General features: G+C 39.9%; 1 protein-coding gene across 1 annotated transcript in view; it reads right to left on the bottom strand.

Moving 5' to 3' along the window:
• The window catches only part of SLC2A13 (solute carrier family 2 member 13), a 138,208-nt gene that overhangs the window by 43,512 nt on the left and 81,975 nt on the right, over positions 1 to 12,721 (bottom strand). The gene's annotated exons all lie outside the window — the stretch shown is intronic.

The raw sequence follows: 12,721 nt of genomic DNA on the forward strand, positions 1-12,721 counted from the left end.
GGGTTTTTATTGTTAGTTTTAAATCCTGGACACCAAGTGGAATGCTGTAGTTTCATGTTTTAAATATGTATATTTATATTGATTATTTATTGTTATTATTGTTTCTGGAATATTATTTTGTTGTTCACCGCCCAGAGCCCTCAGGGGATGGGGCGGTATACAAATGTAATTATAAATAAATAAATAAATAAATAAATAAATAAATAAATAAATAAATAAATAAATAAATAAAATTGCTGGCTAGCAAACATGTCAAATAACAAAACAGATTTCTCTTTCCACAAACAGAAAATATGTTTTGCTAAGAATTGGTTGTTTACACATAGTTCCCAAACACCCAGATCCTCCAGGTTTTGACAAAGCGGCCAGCAAACAAAACGTCAAGGCTACCTTCCCTTTCTTGTTTTTCTATAAAATGGCATCTCATTGAACACCTAAATTTCATATAGTAAAAAAAAGAGAAAAATTTCTCTGTGCTTTAACTGGTATATTTTATACCACCACAAAACAAAGGCTGTAGGTTCTTCTAAATATCCCTAAAAAAATTATCTTCCAGCTCAGATTTTTAAAATTATCTTATTCCTTTCTTTTTTGCTTGTTTATCTGTGTTTCTCACGAAGAAGCTGTGAAAATACTCTCATGGGCTCTAGAACAAGAGCTTTATGGAAGACGTCAGATAAAAATAATGGCTGTCCTCATTGAAGCTGCTTCTGTAGCAAATGGTGAACAACCTGGTCCACTAATGACGACCAAAAGGTTCCTTGCCACTAATCTTTCCAAATGCCTAAACCTGCATTTACAACTGAGGATTGGATGGATCCTATGGATTTGTTCCACTAATGGTAGAACGTTGATCCGGTGCAATGTGCTTTTGATGCAAGAGGGGTAGGGGCTACCATTAGTGGAACAAACTCATTGGATCCAACCCACAGTTTCCAAATAACAAGGTTCCCTCTCAAGGTTTCTCAATGCAGCTGCTACAGTAATTTGTGATCACTAGAGGGAGAACTAGGGTCAACAGAATATTTTTGAGAATTTTTTCTTCCACTACATTGAATGAATCCTCCCTACAAATGCACGTTTTGTATCTAAGCAAGCCCAAATCTTGTCAGATCTCGAAATCTAAGAAGACTCAGCCCTAGTTAGTACCCTGTTTCTCCTAATATAAGACATCCCCTGAAAATAAGACATAGTAGAGGTTTTGCTGAAGTGCGAAATATAAGGCATCCCCCAAAAGTAAGACGTAGCAAAGTTTTTGTTTGGAAGCATGCCCGATGAACAGAACCCAGAAAAATAAGACATCCCCTGAAAACAAGACATAGCGCATCTTTGGGAGCAAAAATTAATATAAGATACTGTCTTATTTTAGGGGAAACACGGTACCTCGGTGGGGAACCACCAATGACGTTCAGGGTTGCTATATGGAGGCAAGCAATGGCAAACCACCTCTGAATGTCTCTTGCCTTGAAAACTCTACAGGCTGTGTGATAATTCGGCTGTGACTTGAAGGCACGTTACACACACTCATAACAAACAAAAAGCAGAATCAAGAGGTCCCAGAGTAGAAGTACAGAGTGAAAGGACAGAGAAGTACAGAGTGAAATATAAAGTTTATACTAGCTGGCTGATGTGGGTTTTCCAGGCTGTGTGGCTATGGTCTGGTACAGGTAGTTTTTGCTCCTAACATTTTGCTGGCTTCTATGACTGGCATCTTATTATTTATTGATTCGTTTATTTATTTATTAGATTTAATAGACCGCCCATCCCCGAAGGGCTTTGGGCGGTATACGACCATAAAACACAATAAATTACACATATTAAAATCAGACCCATCATTTAAAAACATAACATTAGAACGACAAAAACCTAACAGCAGATGGCAACTCAGAGAAAAAGGACCTCCTGCTCCCCTGGGAGGGGGCTGAATACATAATAAAATCAACCAAGTATGGTGATATATGAGGGTTAGCGGGGGATCTTATTCCAATGGCACCCACAATGTCTCTCCAACCTTAGCCCCTGAGGGGTACGTTCCTACCCCTACCAGCCCTTCCCAACCCTTATGTGAATTCCACCCACACTAGTCAGCTTTAACCATGAATATTGCTACTCAGCCTCAGAAGCAGGATCTTTAAAGCTGGTTTGCACAGTGAAAGGGGAATGATGCTTTGTTCATGTCCTTCATTGTTAAGGAACTCTGTTCTAAGTTAGGAAAGAAAGAATGAGCATTGCAGTTATTTATCTAAATGGAGAGAGATGCTAAGAGCATACTGTATCCTCAGGGAGGTTGGATGAAGCAGCAGAAAGAGAAGGGAGTTAGCCAGAAGGAAAGAAGTCAGTGACAGCAGCAATCTAGGCAGACAAAAAGATAGCAACAAAGCAGACAAAAGGCAGAATACAGAGGAATCTGATCTCTCCACCATATGCTACTGCCCCTTCTGCCAGTGTGCTTGGTACAAAGAGTCATTATACAGTCCTTTACTTCCAACATCTTTAATTTGGGAATGTGCAAGTTCTCTTTTAAGCAAACAAAGAAATCTACATCACTTAATCTCTGAGAGCAATTTCTCTGTTTACCTATACCAAAATTACATCAGTATTATTGTTATCAGTATATACTCAAAAAAGGAAGGTGTACCATATTACAGAACATTAGGTTCTCTTAAGACCTCTATCTGGCAGCAACTCACTGATGCCATTAGTATTACTTAAGAGTTACTATATCTTTACTTATGGTAAAGTCACTGGATCAGATATGAGAAGAAGAGTTGAGTTTATACCCCATTTTTCTGTACTGCAAGGAGTCTCAAAGTGGCTTACAACTCCTTCCTTTGTCTTTTCCATAACAGACACTTTGTGAGGTAGGTGGAGCTGAGAGTTCTGAGAAAACTATTGCTGGTCCAAGGTCACCCAGCTTCATGTGTAGAAGTGGGCAATACACCTAGTTCACCTGATTAGAGTCTGCCACTCTTAAACATGGCGTCATGTTGGCGTCAGCATAGCAATACTGCCTTCTGTTCAAACTATCCATCAGGAACTAAGTAAACATTCCACAGAAGCTCCCAGGGGTGAAAATAATAACTACTTTTTAACTCTTCCATGGCCCAGGCTAGCCTGATCTCATCAGATCTCAGAATCTAAGCAGAGATGGCCCTGGTTAGTACTTGGATGAGAGACCACCATGGAATACCAGGATCACTATGCAGAAGAAAGCAATGGAAAATCATCTCTTAATCTCTTGCCTTGAACACTCCATAAGGGGCTGCCCCACATGCACAACTCTTACATGTGCAATATAAATTAAGACCAAATAAACCTAATGCACCATTTAAATAATAATTTGGCAGGGGCAGCTTCTATTATACACAAACATAAAATGTTTGCCTCTGCTCCATCTGCTTTGGCAGATGATCATGGGAGCCCAAGAGAATGTTTGGCAGCTGAAAGCCCCAGATTTTAGTCTCTGAAAGCTGTGATCAAGATCAGCTAACAGCAACAGGATTGCCAAAGGACCCAGAGTGCTTTGCTTTATGAGAGAGCAAAAAAGTCTGAGAAAAGCAAATATGAACATTAATACTGGGGCTGAACTCTGATGATGTTGCTTTTATATGTTGCTTTTTCCTGTCTTACTGCATCATATTTATATACACAACACATTTCTATGCCACATTCCCAGAGAACCTGCCTGAGGCGGATTACAAAGTAAACACAATAAAAACATAACAGATCACAGAAGTTAGTTAATACAAACCCAACATTAAGAATAGAATAGAATCTTTATTGGCCAAGTGTGATTGGACACACAAGGAATTTGTCTCCGGTGCATATGCTCTCAGTGTACATAAAAGAAAATACATTTGTCAAGAATCATAAGGTACAGCACTTAATGATTGTCATATAGGTCTAGTAAGCAATCAGGAAACAATCAATAGTAATAAAAACATAAAATGTAAAATCATGAAATAAAATGAAATGTCAGCACAGGCTATAGTCATACAGTCATAATTGGGAGGAGATGGGTAATAGGAATGATGAAAAAAGTAGTGCAGTAATTATATAATAAATATATAATAAATAGTTTGACATTATCGAGGGAATTATTTGTTTAACAGAGTGATGGCATTCGGGAAAAAACTGTTCTTATGTCTAGCCATAATATAAACTATTAACCAATGCTCATTAACTATTAACTATTAACTCATTAACTATTAACTATTAACCAATAAACTATTAACCAATGCTCATTAAAAATCTAGCCATAATATAAACTATTAACCAATGCTCAGCAACTTAAAAGGAGCCTTATATAACACTTCTCATGCTATAACAGACTATAAAAAGGAACCCTTTTGAAAAAGCAATTTGCCTTTTTTTGTTTTAAGTGGGAAGTAGCGATTTCATATTAACTTCAATAGTATTCAGATTACGCAAAAATTCTGAATTTTGGAAAATTCTGAATCAAAGGATCACAATTCCAGATTCAGAACCAGAATTCAGATTTAACTTACTTCACATTAAAGAAACTGTAAAGCTTTAAGTAATCTGCTACCCCAACAAACATCTTTATATTCATCTAAGTCAGCTAAATGATAGGAATGCGCTAAATTATCTAAATTATAGAAGTGAGAAAAGCAGAACCCTCTTTCTCAGCTGTTAACTCATCTCCCTGCAGTTTCTCTTTTCAGCCCATTTCAGTTACCAGGAGTGACCTCAGTTGTGCAAAAAGTTATTGAGGAAAGGTAGGTCACATTTGAAGTTACCCACAAACATTTTCTGCTAAAATAAAAACCACACTACTCTTTTATGTGATTGATGAAGCTATGTGTTCAAGAGATGCTACTGAATGCAGTGGAGGGTTCCAGTTCCTGTCTTCACTAATAGAGACTCCCCCTCTATTTATTTTGCCTGGAATGTGATCCTGGGGGCAAGAGCAGCTTTGTAATTTATACAAAGCTGGAAGAGGAAGTTCTTTGCTCCTGAAGGTGGGAAAGAGGGGCAAAGGGCACCAGAAGTATGCCAGTAGCTGGTATACTTCTCCCACTGGAGCCTGCTTCATGTCATCTTGACAGAGAAAGGAAGGCAGCTTTAGCTTCCTATGAATTGTGACTGATAGAACAGAATACTAGAGGGACACTGCGCTGACACCTTATATAGCAACCAGCAAGACCTATGGAGCTGCTGAAGGAGGAGTACTATCTCTTTGTATGCCAGTTTAATGAAATGTGTCATGGGCCCTTTCCCCACGTACCTTAAGCCCCGCGCTACACTCCTCAAGTAGCGCGGGGTCCCAGGGCACTCCCCTCTACAGGGGCGGCGACAACGCAGCCGCCCCGACGCTGCCGCTCTCGCGCCCCCTCAGCGTGCGGCATCCCTGGTGCTCCTCCAAATGGCACCTTTTGATGACCCTGCGCAGAGCACAGGGTCATGGGGACGCCCAGGCGTGCGCCAGAGATGCCATGCGCTGAGAGTAGCACGCAGCAAAGGGCAGCAAAGGTAACTGGGGAAAGGGCCTTGATCATCATTTTGTCTGAATGAGTGGAACTGAAAAGCTCTCCTAAAACTGTTTTCCTAAAAGAAATAATGGGAAAATAGTCTGAAGGAGAAGCAAATGAACTATAACTCAACTAGGAAGGGAAAGTTAATCCTGGTGACTGATTTTTTTGGAAGGAGATGGGGAGAAGGGAGAAGTTTGCACAGAGACTTGACTGATTAAAATTGAGGGTATTAGCAAGAACGACATTTTATGAGTTAAGAAGGACATCTAGTGGTGAAAGTGAAGATGGCAGAGAAGAAAAGAACATGCACTACATCTGACTTCAGTACACAGGACCCAATGCAAAAAACTGAGCTGTTGTGAAATTAGATGTTGGATATGAAGGCAAGATGATGGGGGAGATAACAGACATAAAAAGGACATTAAAGGACAAGCTTTAATTTTAACAGGTTTTCAGAAGAATTTAAATCACTAGAGACAAAGGTAGAAGTAAATCAGAAAGAGATTAATCATCAAGCTGAGAAATTACTCTGGCTCAATTTAAAGCAAAAGGAGTGCACAGTGAGGATTCACGGAATGCCAGAAAAAGAGGGAGAAAATCTTAAAAAGGACTTTATGCCAGAGCTAGTGGAGTTTGTGTCTCTTCCTTTTGCAGAAACAGAGCCTATACTGGATAAAATTTATTGTGTAAGATCTTTGGCAGTCAAGAAGAATCTATTTCAGGAATGTGTGATGTACATGACAAAAAGGTCATGTAAAGAAGAGATCCTTTGTTTGCATTATCAGAAAAAACTGCAGTTTCAAGGTCATGATCTAATTCTTTTGAAGGAATTGCAATGTGAGATTTTGCTGAAATGCAAAGAGTATAAATTTCATTCAGATGTTCTCAACAAGAAGAAATTTCTTTTTAGATGGATGCTGATAGAGGGGTTGGGATTCATCTACAATGGATCCTATCATAAGATCACAGATATTCAGGATGGAAGAAAATTCTTCATCAAGAATAAAAAAAGAATTCCAGATAACTTGAAAGTGCTTGCTGCTGCCCTTCCTTTCTAACTTTTTCTTTTATAAAGTTATACACCAAAGGATTACATTGAGAACTGGAAGGGTAGAAGGAATAGAAAGGAAAACAGATAGATTTCAGATGAGTTTAAATCAAAGGGACAGAGTTAATTGTAAATGTTTAAATAATCTGAAAATGGTTGTATATAATACAGGGAATGCAACAGGAGTGAAGTAGATAGATAATGCTAGTAAAGTGAACGATTATATGCATTTTTGGTTGGTTGTTATATATTATTTATGTATAAAAAGATGGTACAAGTGGAACTAACCTTATAAAAAGATGGGATTAATAATTTTATAAGTTGGTTTAGAAGTAAAAGGGCTTAGTTAATTGGACACATTACATAAGGGGTAAAGGCAGAATGGGAACCAGTTAGAATTTTTTTTCTCCCCTTTACTGTGTCATTCTGATTTCTTCTTTACTAAATGTCACTGTGTTGGTTATGCTTTGTATTTCATATCTGTTTTTTCTCTTTTCTTTTCAGGTAGGGTGGTGGGTCCAACATCTTTTAGTTTAATGTAGTTTAAAAAAATAAAAAAGATATTACTACACGATTGTGATTGTAATACTATCGATAATTTTTTCTAAAAGACTTTTGATGACTATTTATCCTTGCTCAGTATATTTCTTCCTTAAGCCAAAGAATGGATGTTATAATTAGATGCATTTATTGTTTAAAGATGGACTGGCTGGACTTGCGTTTACAGCAATGTTGTGTCTTGAAAGATGACAGGAAAGAACCTTCATGAAAAAAAAAGGAGTAGTACCGAGGCCTTCAAGATGTTGATAAACAAGCTACTACCACACTGGCAATTTCTGTAGGCTTCCTTGCTTCCTTTAAATTACTCTTAATGCCCTGGCTTTTAATATCAGCAAGTGTTTGTGTGCTCCAAGTGAAGTACATCACTTTGATGCTTAGCCCCACTTTTCCACTAAGTTCAGGTTATTTTTCCTTCATAAATGCAGCTGCCATCTTCTTTTGCACTTCCCATTCCAAATGGTCATTAAACACAACATGCTATTTATAATAACTTTACAACTGTTTTACAGCTAGTCTGGAGATTTTTTTAAAAAACAGCAGTTGTTAGGGATCAGTTCCCACTGGACTTCTAAACAAATTCATAAAAGGAGGAAGCAAGCATACTAAGGCAATATACATGCTTAGCTTCCAGAAAGCTAGCTGACAGACAGTAAACCAAGCTGTACTGCTACTAACATATATAGAAGCAGTAAAATTAAGGTGTTGTATCTTGTGCTTGTACTTCTAATTAGGTTATACTTATTCATGCTTCAGCTCTGTCAAGAAAAAAAGGAAATTGTCTACACAAAGTTCTTGTGTTAAAAAAAACCCTCTTTATTTTTTCCATAATTACACACTGTACCATACATAGAGCAGTTGTTATGTAGCTTATAAAAATGTTATGCTACTAAGGTATATCAGATGTTGATCAGTTAATTAAAAAGCTATTTTACAGCCAGTTCATTTGGTACAAGCTCATTCTTGGTATGTTTGTATATCAAGTCAATTGGAGGTACTGTACTTTCTGGCTAGCAGCAACTTTCTAGAATCAAAAACAATTTAAAATCAACACAAAGATACCAAAATAGCATCAGCAGCGCTTTGCCATGTGTGCATACACAACTGCACAACACATATGAACAAATATGGGTAAGTGCCTGTGATAGAGACACAAAAAAGAAATGAAAAACAATCTGCTGACCTTTTCAAAATGGCAGCTCTGTTCTCCATACCAAAAACAAATATTACTACAAAGGGAAAAATGATTTTAAGAGAAACTGGAAGTTTAACATGTTGCTGATAGCCATTTGATTTTTAACATATTTCATGTTTTTAAAAATTCAGGGTACTCCAAGTCTACTGCTGCATGAGCAGGTGACCACCATGGCCGGAACATCTTTTCACAAGCTGTGTAATACTTAAAGCACTCCAAGACAATGGTAATTTTAACATTACTGGTTACAAGCTTTCAGATGGCTTGCACTTCCTCCTAATGACTACGCTTGGGACACTCTTGATTAATGAGCTTCTAGTTGTCCTGGGGCATACATTCAAGTGCAGCTTTGGAGACAGGTGATGTACAGTTCTGAAGTGAGAAAGCAGCTACCAGGCTATGTAGATCTAAGACTAGTCAGACAGTGGAAATGCTATTATTTCCCAACAAGACATTCAAAATTACCCTGTCACATCTTTACAGACAAGATAGCGTACATCCCTGCCAAGTTTCTTGCAATCTGTTTTTAGGTGATGGGCAATCAAGGCCTACAAAATGTCTTAGTCAGCAGATGGGAAAAAGATGCTAAGCTAAACTAACTCTCATGACAGAAACAATATTGGTTAGTAGAGAAAGCCCAAGATTTAATCTGTAAGCAACCTGAAGTAGCTGTAGAGGGAACAGAGGTTTCCCTTAACAAACCTCTTATGGGGTGCTGTGTGGTTTCCGGGCTGTATGGCCGTGTGCCCCCCACCCCCCCCCCCCCCCACCCCCCCCCCCCCCCACCCCCCCCCCCCCCCACCCCCCCCCCCCCCCACCCCCCCCCCCCCCCACCCCCCCCCCCCCCCACCCCCCCCCCCCCCCACCCCCCCCCCCCCCCACCCCCCCCCCCCCCCACCCCCCCCCCCCCCCACCCCCCCCCCCCCCCACCCCCCCCCCCCCCCACCCCCCCCCCCCCCCACCCCCCCCCCCCCCCACCCCCCCCCCCCCCCACCCCCCCCCCCCCCCACCCCCCCCCCCCCCCACCCCCCCCCCCCCCCACCCCCCCCCCCCCCCACCCCCCCCCCCCCCCACCCCCCCCCCCCCCCACCCCCCCCCCCCCCCACCCCCCCCCCCCCCCACCCCCCCCCCCCCCCACCCCCCCAAGAACACGGCCATACAGCCCGGAAACCACACAGCACCCCAGTGATTCTGGCCGTGAAAGCCTTCGACAATATATTAAACCTCTTATGGCTTACCATCCTGTGGGAAAGTGGGGAGGAGACTCACTTGGGGTGGGAAAGCAACATTTAAGGCTGATTGATCTGAAATGGAGGGTATGCTTCTGGGTCCTTGTCAGCATATCAGTTGATAGGCAGGCAGTGAAAGGCAAAGGGCAGACAAACTTTGATACACTTGGCGCAAGGGTGTACTTGCCTAGCATATCAAGCCGTAGGAGAAGGTGTTCTGCCCCTTGACCACTGGACAGGTTTTTGAGGTCTACAAAGTTCTCTTCTGTTTCCCACATTGTTTAACATCTACATGAAACCTCTGGCAGAAATCATCCAGACATTTGGAGACTGTTCCCATCCCATCTATATGCTGCTAACGCTCAACTGTACCTCAGGAAATACTTGTAATCAGTATCTGGAGCTGGCAAGTAATTGGAACCCTACTTCAGACAAAACAGAGGTGCTGTGCAGTGGGGATAAAACTGATGTGCGAATAGTTCAATCTACTCTTTACAGTGTTTATACTGTTCCTGAATGGACAAGCTGGGACAACCTTTGGGATCTTCTCTTACTCGGGTTTTCAAATTGGCTAGAAATGCTCTATACCAGTTCTGTCAGGTTCATCAATTTTGGCTATTCTTGGAAAATATGGATCTGGACACAGTAACACATCTTGGTGACATCCAGGTTGGACTTCTACAATATGCTATGAAAGCCTGCAATAGGCTTTGAAATTGATCCAAAAACTTCAACTGGTACAGAATGCATCATCAATAATGTTAGCAGGAGCTCACAGCAAGCAATTAACACCTATTCTGTAATAACTGAAATGGGTCATGGACCCAAATACATTGAGTTGTTTTTGAAGTTTTAAAGCATTGAATGGCCTGATCTTGGCTTATCAAATGGACGACTTCTATCCATACATACCTGCCTGCATCCTGAGGAGACCATTCTGGAGGACCCTATGGCAGTGGACATACCTTTGACAGGGACCCACATGCAGCTCTTCTCGACTGCCATCTCTAACCATCGGGCAGTCCCTTCCCTATAAATTATGTGCAGCCATTTCATGATAATATATAAGTATCCATGAGATTCAATGGTGCATGTTTCTATCTTTAAAAGGGCTAGTCAGATGCCACAGAAACCCAGAAACAGCTACCTTGTCCTCACCAGCTGATTGCAACCCAGCATCTAGCAATCAGAGGCATTCAGGACCCAGCTTCCAGATTTGGGCACTGCAACAGCTTCTCTTGGCACCAGCATCTGTGCCACTTTATGTGGCGCTGGTGGCACAGATGCTTGTGCAACCCTTCCATTGCATCCAATGTGACTTCAGCCCTGCCTGCCCCAACTTTGGATTGCACAGTAAAACAACACTTACCACACAGGATTCTTAAAGTATTATCGTATAGCCTTCTTCAAGTAATATGGATTAATAGAAAGGCTAGATAATCTAGTATTAGTGGAAAATCCACGTTTTCCCAGGGCACATTTCTCAGAACATCCATTTGTTAAATTCACCATAAAGTAACTCACAGAAGAAAACTGTGATGAATATGCTAATATTAAATTACAAATATTTTGATATTAAATACAAATTACACAGAATCCTGGGGCTCAAAGCTGCCTTAACTATTGTTCACATTTTTGGAACAGCTAAGAAAAATTACAAGTTTTATAATAGCTACAACAATAATATAAAATATCTTCAGTTTGAATGTCATGTTCAAAATTTGGTATGTTACTGAAATCCTTCTTCTGCCCCAAGCAAAGTGTTAGGAGTTGTGTTTCATAAAAGCTGTTATTAAGACTAGTTCCAGTGTGAGAAAAGTGATTCCACTCATTTCGAAATAACCTCTTCAAAAGCATTATTTGACTTGGGGATAAGGGAGTATTATGATACCATATTTAGTCAAATCTGTTGCTTCCCTAAGCAAACAATAGTCCTCAAAAAGAAGAACAATGTACTTTAATAAAATAAATATTTTTACCAAGGTGAGAGTTTGTATTTATAAAATAGTAATCATCACCTTCTGTAAGGCATAAGTTAGCGGAAAACAAAATATCTTATTTTCAAAAAGAAATCTTGCAAATTAAAATGACACCGGCATAAACTTTACCACTTTTTCACCAAAATCTGCTCATTTACTTAATCTCTGTGAATGTTCGTTTCATCTCAAATCCAATGGAGTTTGCGTACCTAGATGCATCAGTCTCTCACCTATGGAACAGGTTCTTACACTCTAAAAATAAAGGTGACTAAACAAATCTTCAAAGCAAAAAATGCGTTGTCCTTTGCTATAATAGCTTCACCAACACATTACACAAGTGTTGCATTCTATTCTTGCCATACTCTTGATTAGTTTCACTTTGTTACCAAATGGTTTCACATTTATTTATTTAAAATAATTATACCCTGCAATTGTCAGACTCAAGGTGGATAACAGTACAGCAACCAAGTTGCAAGAACAAAGCACAACAGTCTAATTAAGAAGATAGGACAAAGATTTAAAATACACACAATTAAAAATCGCACAGATTATATTTAAATTTTAAAAGTTCACTCAATTAAAAATAATGCAGCCAAATATGATGATGAAACAGTTCAGTCTTCAAAATCGGGTTTTTGATTACTTTTTCAAAGTTTTAAAATAAGTAAGCGAATAGGGGTTTTTTAATGGGACTGGCAGGAAAACTTGGCAAGAATCTTAAATCTGTTCATGAAGGGAGTTCACCTAAACCAGCTGCTTATGGCTGTTAACTGGAGGATGTGGGGACAGTACCATGCCCTTTGTGTTGGACAGCAATTAACTGAACTCTAACTGATGTACAGCATGGGGAGGGGGGGCGGTTGGCCAGGCTGAAATCCTCTCAGCACAATTTTGTGCCAAAACTAAATAAGGTGCCAAAGACAGATGTAAAATTTCTGGAAACTTTGAAGTTACAGGGGGGAAAAAACTAACTAACTTAGCCTATAAAATTTCAATGCTGTACATATTTGTGATATGTAAAAATTATAAATACTTTAGTTATATACAAGCAAAATTGTGAATCTATACAATATTTGAGAGAAAACTGCAAGCTAATGCATCCTATGCTGCCTTAGATCATATTCTTTAATTTTTGCTATCTAGTTAGAGAGAGTGAAGTTCTCAATTACTCTTTCAGTTTTCCTCTAAGCAGGCTTTGGGTGCAGGTGCTGTCCAAC

The sequence above is a fragment of the Sphaerodactylus townsendi genome, linkage group LG06 (assembly GCF_021028975.2).
Source record: "Sphaerodactylus townsendi isolate TG3544 linkage group LG06, MPM_Stown_v2.3, whole genome shotgun sequence".
NCBI lineage: Eukaryota > Metazoa > Chordata > Lepidosauria > Squamata > Sphaerodactylidae > Sphaerodactylus > Sphaerodactylus townsendi.